This window comes from Mandrillus leucophaeus, unplaced genomic scaffold, assembly GCF_000951045.1.
Source record: "Mandrillus leucophaeus isolate KB7577 unplaced genomic scaffold, Mleu.le_1.0 Scaffold17, whole genome shotgun sequence".
NCBI classification, from domain to species: domain Eukaryota; kingdom Metazoa; phylum Chordata; class Mammalia; order Primates; family Cercopithecidae; genus Mandrillus; species Mandrillus leucophaeus.
The window spans coordinates 3729018-3741652 of NW_012101698.1; positions in this window are offsets into that span (position 1 = coordinate 3729018).

A 12635-nucleotide genomic window follows, 5' to 3' on the forward strand; every position below is an offset into this window, starting at 1 on the left:
TGAACCTGGGAGGCAGAGGTTGCAGTGAGCCGAGATTGCACCACTGCACTCCAGCCTGGGCAACAGAGCGAGACTCCATCTAAAAAAAAAAAAAAAAAAAAGTCACTCAACACCATTGAAAAATGTCAATATGGAAATTTGCAAATCAAAACCACAACGAAACACCACTTCACAACCTACTAGGATGGCTACAAATCGTGTGTGTGTGTGTGTGTGTGTGTGTGTGTGAGAAATGTTGGCAAGGATGTGGAAGAGTTAGAACCCTGGTACATTACCTTACTAGTAAGAATGTAAAATGGTGCAGCTACTGTAGAAAACAGTTTTGTGGTTCCTCAAAAAGCTAAGCATAGAATTGCTATCTGACCCAGCAATTCCACTTCAAGGTATAAACCCGAAGACTTAAAAGCAGAGACTCAGAGACTTGTACACCAATGTTCATAACAGCATTTTCACAAAAGGTAGAAGCAATCCAAGCATCCATCCACAGATAAATGGATAAACAAACCGTATTATATACATACAATGGAATATTATTCACGTATAAAAAGGAATGAAATTGATACATGCTACAACATGAATAAACTTTGAAAACATACTAAGAGAAAGAAGCCAGACACAAAGGGACAAATATTACTTGATTCCACTTATAATAAGGTATCTAGAATAGGCAAATGCATAGAAACAAAAGTAGATTCGAGTTTACTAGGGGCTGGGAGAAGCAAGAAATGGGAAGTGATTGCTTAATGGGTACAGAGTTCCTGTTTGGGGTGATGGAAAAACTTTGGAAACTGATAGTGGTGATGGTTGCAGAACATTGCTAGTGTAATAAATGCTGCCGAATTGTACACTTCAAAATGGTTAAAATCAGAAATTTTGTGTTATAAATATTTTAGCACAAAAAACTCAAGAAGTAAATAAGTAAATAAAGTTATCTTTATTGGAGTAAAAGAAAGAAAGAAAGAAACAAGCAAGACTCAGCACTATGTTGCTCAGGCGTAGATATCAAAGAGTCAAAACTGTGTTTTTAAATTTCTTGTTGGAATGGAAAACCCAAAATATAAAATGTTACATCTCATGGGGAGGTAAGAGGAAAGTATAAGAGAAAGACACTTAGGTAAATATAAATAGTTAATGACCCAGCTTTTGGGCTGGGTAGTAGGTTTATTAACGTACATTATATTATTGTGCTTTATTTTTAATAAAACACATATATACCCACACATATATGTCCCATATAATATTTTATAAGTATTAAATATTTTAAAATATGAAGGAGGGAGGGACTCATCCTAAGGACATAGTGAGAGGCCCCTTTTCCATGAATTGGATCCAGTAGGTCTGCATGGGGATGTGAAAATCTACATTTCAAGCGTCCATAACTTCCCACCCTTGCAGGTACGAGGCAATAGACTGCAACTCTTCAGTCATAAGCAGGAGCTCATTTCTCCACCCCTGGAATCTGGGGTTGGCTCTGTGACTATGTTGAAATAGTAGCAGACGTAACAAGGATAGTCTTGAAATGTGCTTGTGAATTGGAGTTTGCCTGCTTTTACAACACCTGGAATCTGGGAGCCGCCCTGTGAATGAGCCCAAGTTATTCCTCCATTGCTGGAGAATGAAATGTCCCCATAGAGCAGAACCCAGGCATCCTACCTGACAGCCAGCCAGCCCCAAATTCCCAGAAGCCTTCCACAGGTGCATGAGTGAGCTCCTGCCAAGATCAGCTGAAACTGGTCCTGACCAAAACCACCTCCAGCTAAGCCCACATTGCTGACCCACAGAATCATAAGCTAAATAAAAGATGACTCTTCTAAGCTACAAAGCTTGGGGAAGACTCATTAGGTAGCAAATGTTAACCAGTAGAACCGGTGTATGGAATGATGGAAGTAGCTGCTCTGACTGAATCTAGGGTGAAGGTATTAGAATTCTGCTCCCTAGGTCCCTGGGTTCCTGCTGTCCTCTGTCACAGCTTGTCTTTACCTGTGCTTTGCCACCCAGTTTTTCCTTCAATGGCCAGAAGGAGGGAGCTACACCCTACGTTTTCCAAAGAGAACCTGCGCTGTAGACTGTAAAGGATTCCACTAACACTGGAACACTTCTGTCCTATGGCATCCTCATGCCCTCCTCCCCCTCCCAGCTCATCCAGTCCATCATTCCTCCCCACAGAAACTGTCAAACCTCAGCCTTTCACAGTCCTCTATCTAGAGTCTTGCAAATGTCACAGCCCCAGGCTTCTTTTTTCTTTTCTGTCCAGTTGCTGCTACTTTTCCACAGAGGGAAAAGATGGCCTCTATTTCTGCAGCTCTGTGGGTCCCCAGGGAAGTGGGGAGAACGCCGGTCCTCTGAAATGGAGGGAGAGACTTCCTCCTCGGACTGGTGCCCTCCTAGGGTGTCTAAAATGAACCATTTCTCACCACTGCTGTAGAACAATTGTTTACTCACTAGGTGCATGAAAATTCACATTCTTCCTCTGAACATACCCTGAACTCTATTACTCTGACCCCTTGTCTTGGGCAACAGGGGAGCATTCACACACAGCCTTCCTGCCCTGGGCGTCTTTCATTAACTTGAGAAACAGAATCCAGCCCCAAGGCTTCTCTCTTTCACTGGACAAGTCAAGATGAGAGATAGCAAGTCAGAAGACTCCACCAAGGAAAGCAGGAATGTATTTTGTTGGGAGAATAGAAAGAGCAGGAAAGCTTGAAATATTAATGGGCCAGGACAGCAGTTGACAGAGGAGCTTGAAGGGGAGAGTTTTGATTTTAGAAGGAAAAAATGATTTTTAAAAGTTCACTCTGCCAGCCAGGCACAGTGGCTCATGCCTATAATCCCAGTGCTTTGGGAGGCCAAGGCAGGTCGATTGCTGGAGCCCAGGAGTTGGAGACCACATGGAATAAAATGGGCAACATGGTAAAACTCCGTCTCTACAGAAAATACAAAAAATTATCCAAGCACAGTGGCACACACCTGTAGTCCCAGCTACTCTGGAGGCTGAGGGGGGAGGATTGCTTGCGCCTGGGAATTGACTGGAGGCTGAGGTGGGAGAATTGCTTGCGCCTGGGAATTGACTGGAGGCTGAGGGGGGAGGATTGCTTGTGCCTGGGAATTGACTGGAGGCTGAGGGGGGAGGATTGCTTGCGCCTGGGAATTGACTGGAGGCTGAGGGGGGAGGATTGCTTGCGCCTGGGAATTGACTGGAGGCTGAGGGGGGAGGATTGCTTGCACCTGGGAATTGACTGGAGGCTGGGGGGGAGGATTGCTTGCACCCGGGAATTGACTGGAGGCTGAGGGCGGAGGATTGCTTGCATCTGGGAATTGAGGCTGTAGTGAGCTATGATCGTGACACTGCACTTTAGCCTGGGCGACAGTGAGACCCGGTGTCAAAAAAACAAAAAGTTCACTCTGCCACTACAAAAGTCTTGAAATTTTGTAAGCTACCAAAAAATAAAAATAAATTAAAAAAAAAGTCTCCGATAATTTCACCACCTCAAGACAACCCATAGCCACTATTAACACTTTAGTGTTACTTCCTTCCACATTTTCTCTGTGCATACTTTTACACAATTTTGATCATTCTTTTGATAGAATTTTTTGGTCTACCCTTTTCACCTGTTAGAAATGCAAAATGCTTGTTCCCCGGTGCCATAAAGAAATAGGACTTGAACATAAATTTAATTCTCTCAGCAAGGCAATTTTTGCTCTCTGCAGAAAGGGTGCCCATTGCACATGGAACAAAGGCAAGGAGGTAAAAAACATTTATATGTGATCCATCCGAACCCTGCTGCTGTGTCCTGATTCCGTTGGCTGGTACTGGACCTCACAGTCTAGGCAGCACCCGGTCGGCTAAAGGTTTAAAACTTTTTCTAAAGAGGTAATGGCAGAGGAGAACAAAGGAAAAGAGGAGGTTGCTTATGAAAAGACTTAGAAAAGTAATAACATTCTCAAATAAGGAAGGGGCGTAGGCTGCGAGCTGAGACATGCCTGTGAGCATCTTGGTTAAAGTACAAGGGCATAGAATGTATTTATTTTCTTATATTTAACAGCTACATAGGATAGGGCTTAACAAAGAGTTATTAGCACACAGCAAGGAGGCTTGAAGGAAGTTAGTTTTTAAAAGAAACTATTATTTCTAACACTTGTGATTTATTCTTTAACAAGAAGGGAAATTTTGAAGAGAAACTTTTTACTTTCTACATCACCCAATGTTGTAGGCATTTTCCATGTTGCAGCAAACTCTTTAAAACATTTTAGGCTGGGTGCAGTGGCTCACGCCTGTAATTCCAGCACTTTGGGAGGCCAGGGCGGGCAGATCACAAGGTCAGGAGTTTGAGACCAGGCTAACCAACATGGTGAAACCACATCTCTACTAAAAATACAAAAATTAGCCAGGTGTGATGGTGTGTGCCTGTAATCCCAGCTACTCAGGAGGCTGAGGCAGGAGAATCGCTTGAACCTGGGGGACGGAGGTTGCAGTGAGCCAAGATCACGTCACTGCACTCCAGCCTGGGTGACAGAGCGAGACTCTGTCTCAAAAAAAAAAAAAGTCTTAAATGCTGTATTACACTCCTAACTTAAGGAGGTATCACATGTACTTTAATTTTGCTGTTATTAATAGCTTACATACACACAGGGAAGTGAGGTAGGGAGACCACACTCATTTTACTCCATATGGATGTACAGTTGATCCAGCATCATTTACTAAAAATACCAAATCTTAAGTGTCCATCTCAATGACTCTGTATAGTACGAAATATTTCTAGCCCCACAGAAAACTACTTTGGGTTCCTCTCAGTCCGCACCCTTCCCCTACCAAAGTAACCACTGGCCTGACATCTGTCATGATGGAATACTTTTGCCTAGTCCTGAACTTCATATAAATAGAATCAAATAGTAGGCATTCTTGGTTCCTGGCTTGTTTTTTGCAACATAATGTCTGTGAGAATCATCCATGTTGTCACATTGGTTCCTTTTTTATTGCTGAGAAGTGTTCCATTGTGTGACTAAAGCACAATTGATTTATCCATTCTCCTGTAGATGGATATATGGATTAATTCCGTCTGGGGACTTTTGTAAACCAAGCTGCTATGAACATTCTTGCATATATCGTTTGATGGTTACCTGCACTCATTTCTCTTGGATATGTACCTGCTTGTGTCATAGGATAGGCGTATGTCTAGCTTTAATAGATTCTGCCAGTTTTCCAATAAACTCTCCTATCTGCAGTATATCAAAGTTCCAGTTGCTCTGCATCCTTACCAATACTTTTTAAGTTTTGCCATTCTGCATATGTGTAGTAAAATATAATAATGGAGGCCGGGCGCGGTGGCTCAGCCTGTAATCCTGGCACTTTGGGAGGGCAAGGCAGGTGGATCACCTGAGGTCAGGAGTTCAAGACCAGCCTGGTCAACATGGCGAAACCCCGTCTCTACTAAAAATACACAAATTAGCCGGGTTTGGTGGCACGGGGCTGTAGTCCCAGTTACTCAGGAGACTAAGGCAAGAGAATCACTTGAACCTAGGGGGTGGAGGTTGCAGTGAGCCGAGATCACACCACTGCACTCCAGCCTGGGTGAAAGAGCAAAACTCCATCTCAAAAAATAAATAAAATTAATAAATAAGATTAATAATAATAATGGCTTCAATTTTGCATTTCCCCAATATCAAATGATGTAGAGCACGTTTTAGGTTCGTGTTGGACCACATAGCTATCGTCTTTACAGTATGTCTTCTCCTTGTAGATTTGTTGTCTTTTTCTAAAATATTCTGAATGCTAGTCTTTTTTTGGATAAATGTATTGTAAACATGTTCTCCCATTCCATGGTTTGTCTTTTAATTCTCTTAATCTCGTGTTTTGATGAACAGAAGTACAGAAGTTCTTAATCTTAAATAAGTCCTAATTTGTCCATTTTTTAAATTTCATAGTTAGTGATTTCTGTGTTTTGATTAAGAAATGTTTGCCTACACGGTTATGACAATATTCTCCTATATGTTTTTCTAAAAGTGTATTGTTTTGCCTTTCAAATCTAGGTCTGTGATCCATTTGGAATTAATGTTGGTATATGATATGAGAGAAAAGTTCATTTTTTCCATATAGACATGCAGTCGATCCAATATTATTTGCTGAAATGACCGTCCTTTGTCCCTGAATTGCAGTGGTATCTTTATTATAAATCAAGTGATTATGTATGTGTTAGCCTCCTCCTGAATCCTCTATTCTTTTCCACTAGTGTATGTGTCTAATCTGGAGCCATTGTGATACTGTCTTAATAATGTGTGAAAGGGAGCCGGGCGCGGTGACTCAAACTCTGAAAGAAAATAAAGTTGGAACACTTATAACACCAGAGAGCAAGATTTAGTATAAAGTTCCCATTCTTGGCCAGGTGTGGAGGCTCTTGCCTGTAATCCCAGCACTTTGGGAGGCCGAGGCAGGTGTATCACGAGGTCAGGAGATTGAGACCATTCTGGCCAACATGGTGAAACCCCGTCTGTACTGAAGTATAAAAAATTAGCCGGGCATGGTGGCGGGCACCTGTAGTCCTGGCTACTCGGAGGCTGAGGCAGGGGAATCGCTTGAATCCGGGAGGCAGAGGTTGCAGTGAGCTGAGATCGTGCCACAGCACTCCAGCCTGGGCGACAGAACAAGACTGTCTCAAAAAAAATAAAATAAAATAAATAATAATAATAATAATAATAATAATAATGTGCTAAAGGAAACTATCTTAAAGCCCCAGAATCACTAAGCTAAAGGGAAAAGTGAAGCAGAGAACTGCGTAGGGCAAAGCTGCCCCCTATTCTATTCAAGGCCACCCCTCTGCTCACTGAGATAAATGCATATCCTTTTGCCTCTTTTGGAGAGGCTCATCAGAATCTCAAAAGAATGCAACCATTTGTCTCTTATCTACCTGCGACCTGGTAGCGCCCCCCCTCCAGCTTTGAGAGTTGTCCCGCCTCTGCGGACACAACCAAAGTTCATCTGACATATGTTGATGGATGTCTCAGGTCTCCCTAAAATGTATAAAACCAAACTGTGCTCTGGCCGCCTTGGACACATAGCAGGACCTCCTGAGGTTGTGTTGGGTGTGCGTCCTCAACCTTGGCAAAATAAGCTTTCTACATTAACTGAGACCTGTCTCCAATTTGGGGGGTTCACAAATGGGAACCTTCTTTTGAGACAGGATATTCACAGTCCCCCAGGCGGGAGTGCAGAGGCACAATCTGCAGCCTCAGCCTCCTGGACTCCAACAGTCCTCCCACCTCAGCCTCACGGGTAACAGACTACAGGGATGCACGACCACGCACAGCCAATTTGTTGTTGTAGCTGTAGAGATGTAGTTTTGCCACGTTGCCCAGGCTGGACTTGAACTCTTGGGCTCAAGTGATCCACCCACCTCAGCTTCCTAAAGTGCTGGCATTACAGGCAAGAGCCTCCACACCTGGCCAAGAATGGGAACTTTATACTAAATCTTGCTCTCTGGTGTTATAAGTGTTCCAACTTTATTTTCTTTCAGAGTTTGTCTTGATTATTCTAGGTCTTTTCCATTTTATGTAAATTTTAAAATCGACTTTCCAATTCTCACAAAACGTCCTGCTGGGATTTTTATTGGGATTACATTGAATCTCCAGATCACTTTGGGGAGAGTTGACATCTTGACTCTGTTGAGTCTTTCGAGTAATGCACATAGCATGTCTCTTCATTTATTTAGGCTGTCTTTAATTTTAATGCCTTGTTCATATTGATACAGACCTCTGGCACCTCTTTCATTAGATTTATTCTTAAGCATTTGATGTTTATGTTACTGTAAATGATACTTTATTTAATTGATTTAAATAGTGTGGGAATAAATACCTCAGTAGCCATGAAATGAGAACCCTGGTTTCCCAGGAGTATACATGACCTTCAAACAGAATGGAGAGTGGAGTGTTGAATTCAGAACGGCACATGTTGTTCAGAATTGCAGTTTATCTTGATAAGAAAATTAAACAAAGACATTCACATGATTACACCTATTTCTAGAATTTCTCCTTTTTTCACAGTCACCAGGACCAGGGGCTACAGGGTCCCGCGGTGCCTGGAACATAGGCATTGCTTCCTAGTTGCACTCCCTTAGGGTCGGCAATTCTCTTCTCCAAAACTGAGCCATTGGCAGACACACATATTGATATTTCGTACCGTACACATTGATATTTTAAACTTTGTAAAAGCTTCTTAAAAGTAGGATCAACCTTGACAGATTGTAAATGAGGAACTTCCAAGATCCAGGCTGCTAAATCAATTATCCTCAGACCAGCTTCCTATCAGCAAAGTCAACCAACCAAGGTGGAAAACCCATACAGCCTGTCAAAACTTCCAAAGAAATGCTGCCTTTCCCAGCATGAAACTAGTCAGATGTCAAAGGCATGAGGACATTAGTATGAGTGTAAAAACTGGCTCTATATTCAAAAGAATTCATATCAACCTTCCTCAGTTTCTTCAACCTACTACATTTGTGGGATGGGACCCGGAAAACAAGGTAGGACCACGTTGGTGTTTTTTCATTCACCTTTATCTCTATACCCAACAATGCCTGGCGTACAACAGAGGCTCAGTCCAGTTGGTTGAATCGAATGGGTGATAAACATAGCCTCTGCCTTCAAAGAGTTCAGAGTAGGGGCAGAAATAAAAACTGTAACACGAGTAAGTACTGCCTGTCTTGTCAGCTTCTATCTGCAGTGGAGAAGATCCAGCCCTTAGAAGCATAAAAGCTGTCCGCAGAACCAGCCCTGCAGGTACTTCAGGAGAAAAGCCAGTCAACTTCTAGTAAGAACAGGTAACATTGGGAGGGTCCTATGTGCCAGGCACTGTACTGTGTGCTTTCTGTGTATTTATTCATTTAATTCTTCAACAGCCCATAAGCACTGGGTCTTTTAATTATCTAACAACCCCATTTTTTATAAGTGGGGCACAGAGAGGATGAGAAACTCGTTCAAGGTAACACAGCTAGTAAAGAGAGGAGGCAGGATTCAAACCCAGGCCAAGCCCTTGACCACCCTGGGGTGCTACCTCTCCCACATGACGAACTACACAGAATTTTCAAGACTCCCTCACATGGGCTGGACATAGTAGCTCATACCTATAATCCCAGCACTTGGGAGGCCATGCTGGAGGATTGCTTGAGGCCAAGAGTTCAAGGTGAGCCTGGGCAACGTAGGGAGACCCATCTCTACACAAATAAAAAATAAAAAAATAAGAAGTTAGCCAGGCATAGTGGTATGCACCTGTAGTTCCAGCTACTCAGGGGACTGAGTGGGGAGGATCACTTGAGCCTGGGAGAGGCTGCAGTGAGCTCTGACTGTGCCACTGTACTCCAGCCTGGGCAACACAGCAAGACCCTGTCTCAAAAATAAAATAAAAAAGATTCCCTCACATAATCAGCATGAAGGGCTCACCATTAGAGTCGCTTTTAAGAGTCATCTGGAGACAGATCTTTCGCTGGGTTAAGGCATTTCTTACCTGGAAGGGATAGCAAACTTGCTAGCTAACCACATTAGCCAGGCTAAGGGTGTCAATTCTACATGGCTATGGAAGCCCATTAAGAACCTTGTGTATCAGATTTAAGCCATGACTGAAGCAGTGATGCCCAGCAAAGAGGATAAAGAAGACCTTAAAGCATTGGCACCCAAGTCTGGAGAAGCCTGAGGCTGCAAAGAGTTGGAGGCTGTCTCCAAGCATGACCCCTGCGTTGGCCTTGGGGGCACTGGAGCAGACAGAAACCACGTGGGCCATGGCTGGAAAGCACATTAGGAAATAGGTCAAGGAAACTACCTGACAAAGCATTTGGGCAAGAGTGCCCTGGGTGCCAGCCAGATGCAGAGAGGAGTTGAACCATCCACCCTGGTCATAGGACAGATCTCTCCAGAAGGAATGGAATTTAAATGGAGCTCTGCTTTTGAGCAGTCAGTGCAAGAAATCAGGGACTTGCATAAACTTGCCACGCCCCAAAGCAAATCCCCTCTCCACTAAAGAGGCACTGGGCTTGTTGTAGGGTGTGATCCACTGGATGCTGGCAGGCTGTGTTTGTGCTTGTCTCTTCTGAGAGACTGAGAGATGCTGGAAAACTCAGCATCTCAGTGAATGACTGAAAGAATGAGGGAGTGAAAGAACATGAATGTGGACCAACCCTATACACATGCAGACATATGTATGTGTGTTTTGATATTTGTATATATGCGTTTCTATTTTTAAATGATTATTTCCGGGTCTCGGATAGAGGTGAAATTCTAACCTATTCAGAGCGATTTCTTTTAGGTTCCCAGACCTGGGATCCACATTTTTTGCTCTGCTGAGGTAGGAAGGTGTCACTAGATCCATTAAGAACTGCAAATTAAACAACTGTGAGAATGGTTGAAGCTCAAAAGGCTGGTCAGCTTCTCAAATACCCAGTGACTGAAATAACTGGCCAGCTTCTCAAATAGCCAAGGCAGTGCCAAGGTTACTACTCAGGAGAATGTCTTCCACGTGCCTGGGGCAGACAGGAAGTGTTCTGACCCTCTGCTCACAGCTGTGTTCCTGTACCCACCAACTCAAGTGATTAACGGGGTGGCAGGTGGTGCAGCAGCCAGGTGACCTTCACACACTGTAGCTCGTTTTGTTTCCTGGGGGACACTTTCCAGATGGGGTTTTCAGCACTCAGGAAACCTCTTCGTGGCCGGCATGAATGCAAGAAGTGCCGTGTTCATCCATTTCCTCTCCTGAAGCCCTGCCCTTTGGAGCCTCGTCCTTGTATTGCTGCCAAGGTATTTCACAAATTCCAGATCATTCCCACACTGTTCCTGCACACACACCACTATCCCCTGTCCCCTGCTGTCCTCTTGCATGTGACAAGCCACAGTGACTTTATTTCCTACATTTCTAACCACAAGGTTCTTACAGAAATTTTCCCTGGCTGCCAAGACTCATTCAACATCATAGGTGGCCCAGACTAGAGGGTAGGTAACATCATTCTCTCAGAATGTTCTTATGGTGTGTTGGGCCAGAGATCTGCACCTGGAGGAAAGAGAAATCCTGAAACATGTTTTAGCCAAGTAGGAAGCACATAACATCTCTTCTAAGCAAATATAAAATGATAGTAGACCTCACTCTGGCTTATTAGCTAGGATGTAATTTGACTAAGTGACTTAACAGGGATTAAAGCACACAAGGTCCCAGCCTGGGCAACATAGTGAAACCCCATGTCTACAAAAAATACAAAAATTAGCCAGGTGTGGTGGCACACACCTGTAGTCCCAGATACTCTGGAGGCTGAGGTGGGAAGATCACTTGAGCCCAGGAGATTGAGGCTGAAATGAGCCATGATCATGCCAGTGTACTCCAGCCTAGGTGACAGAGCAAGTGAGACTTTGTCTAAAAAATATTTTTTAAATTTTTAATTAAAAAACACACACACACAGATACACAAGGTTCTGTTTTCTCAAGTAAAAGGGGTGGGGAAGTAGGCAGACAGAGCTGGCATTGGTAGCAGCATTAAGCTCTTTCCAGCTTTTGCCTCCATCATCCTTGCAGGGTGACCCTGATCCTTAGGTCTAAAATGGATGCCAGAGCTCCAGCCATCATACCCGTATTCCAGGCAGCAGCAGACTTTCCAGAAACTTCACACAATACTTTCACATATATGTCATTGAATAGCACTTGGTCACAGGACCCCATCCAACTATACTGGAAACCAGGAAATGTCTTTATGCTGGGAATCCAGAACATGGAACCACTGATGTGGTTTGGCTGTGTCCCAAATCTCATCTTGAATTGTAGTTCCCATAATCCTCACGTGTCATGGAAGGGACCCAGTGGAAGGTAATTGAATCAGGGGGCAGTTACGCTCATCTGTTCTCATGATAGTGATTTCTCATGAGATCTGATGGTTTTATAAGGGGCTTTCCCCCGACCTTCACTCTGCACTTCTCAGTCTGCCACCATGTGAAGAAGAACATATTTGCTTCCCCTTCCACCATGACTGTAAGTTTCCTGAGAACTCCCCAGCCGTGCTGAGCTGTGAGTCAATTTTCTTTCCTTTATAAATTATGCAGTCTTAGGTATGTCTTTATTAGCAGCATGAGAACAGACTAAAACAGCCATCTACAAGATAAGTGGCCTGATCTCATGAGAGGTTACTGTTCTAGATTAAAATAAACTAGTAGGACGTGGTGGCTCACGCCTGTAATCCCAGCACTTTGGGAGGCCAAGGTGGGCGGGTCACCTGAGATCAGGAGTTTGAGACTAGCCTGGTCAGCATGGTGAAACCCCGTCTCTACTACAAATACAAAAAAAATTAGCTGGGTGTGGTGGCAGTCCCCTGTAATGCCAGCTACTCTGGAAGCTGAGGCAGGAGAATAGCTTGAACCTGGGAGGTGGAGGTTGCAGTGAGCAGAGATCGTGCTAATACATTCCAGCCTGGGCAACAGTGAGACTCCCTCTCACAAAAAATAAATAGGACGGGCGCGGTGGCTCACGCCTGTAATCCCAACACTCTGGGAGGCTAAGCGGGTGGATCACGAGGTCAGGAGATCGAGACTATCCTGGCTAACACAGTGTAACCCTGTCTCTACTAAAAAATACAAAAAATTAGCCAGGCGTAGTGGCGGGCTCCTGTAGTCCCAGCTAC